We start from the raw sequence: 1,833 nt of genomic DNA on the forward strand, positions 1-1,833 counted from the left end.
ATAATAAAGATTTAATCTTTTGAAAACTATAAATTTTAGATAGATAATTAAATATTTTATATTTGGATTATTTATTGGTAACTTAATCTTTTTTATTTGTTTGTTTAAATTTAGTTATTATAATTATCTTAAGAAAACATGTGCATAGTATAAAATATTTTAGTTATTATAGTTATCTTAAGAAAACGTGTGCATAGTATAAAATATTTTTACAATATCGTATAGATATAAATCACTATATACAGAAAAATTGTCGTCTTTTATGATAATTAATTTTAATTGTTATTTGAAGATTTTGCCGTGACCATCAAACTAATTGTTATAGAGTTACGCCCTTTTATCTATAGTTATTATCTAATTATTTGAACAACGGTCACAACTTCAACATCAGTTAGTTAATTGGATAATAAATAACATTTTAAATTAAATACCAATAATACCGTTATATTTAAGGAATACAACGAATTTATTTATAGACTTAAATTAACAAATAATTATACATTATTTAATAAGGTAATTTAAAATACATTACAGTAAATACAAAAGGTTTATAAAATAAACTTTATAGATTATTCGACATTCCTTACTCTAAAATTTAATCAATTTCAAAAAATAAGCATAACAAATATGCTTTTTACATATAAAGCATATGTTATTTTTAAGAACTCTATATGATTCAAAAAAATATTTTTTTTTCATTTTTTTGAACAGCAAGTTAATTATGTATTTATTTATTTTTACTTATTTTTTTAATTGAAGCATTTCATAAAATATTCTTTCTTCGTTAAATTAAATGAAGCATTTGTCTCGGTTATTCAACAAAATATAAAAACTTCAATAGATAATATATCTTACTTATAAGTTGGGATCTAAAATTATATTTTATGGACTTCATTTTAATTATGTTTTAATTGTAAAGCTTAAATTTAACATATTTATTTAATGTAAGTACTTGTTTTTAATCTTGAAGTTTTGAAATATACTTTGGGCAGTTTAAGTCCCTCTTTAAAAAATTAATAATTTGTGGTTTAGATATTCTTCACATTATCAATTATGTAATTTTTCAAAAAAATCACCTATTAGTTCATAAAGAAAATGTTACAAAATAAACTAGTCCATTTGAAAAATAAAACACTAGTGCAAAAATACCGTTTAACGTCATCCATAAGACGTCGGTTTTGTAAAAAAAAGACATCTTTTACTGCACGGTGGCATTATCGTAAATATATTAATAAACTAGACGTTAGTTTCGATGTTAGGCGACATCTATGACATCATAGACGTCGCACCTGCCACAAACCGACATCCAAGACCCTGAGGTATGTGATAAGACAGTCAATTCGACGTCGACTAGAAAAGGACATCGACGTTCAAGTCACTGAAGGAAATCAAACGTCAACCGGTTCAGCTTTAGACATCGGATCCCCTGAAAACTCGACGTCGACTAGGCTACAATTAATGTTGTTCACCTAATTCCCAGGCGCTTAGACGTCACATAGTCAAACGGTGACGTTTAAGGCCTGTCTGGAAGGCAGGAAGACAAAAATTCTTCAATTTAAACGTCGGTTATGAACGTAAGCGACGCCTAAGTTCTTGTAATTGATTATTTTCACCAAATTCAAGGGTTTTAGACGTCGGTTAGGAGGGGCACCGACGTGAACTACCCCTGACAGGAAATCAAACGTCAATCTTTTCAGCTTCTTGACGTAGAATCAAACGTCGGATCCCCTAAAACACCGACGTCTATAGACGTCGGTTTCTGGAGCAACCGACGCCCCATTTCATTTTAAATAGACCGCGGACTCTTCTCGCCATTCAGTTTCTGATCGCGTC

This window comes from Vigna radiata, chromosome 4 (assembly GCF_000741045.1).
Source record: "Vigna radiata var. radiata cultivar VC1973A chromosome 4, Vradiata_ver6, whole genome shotgun sequence".
In the NCBI taxonomy this organism is placed as follows: Eukaryota; Viridiplantae; Streptophyta; class Magnoliopsida; order Fabales; family Fabaceae; genus Vigna; species Vigna radiata.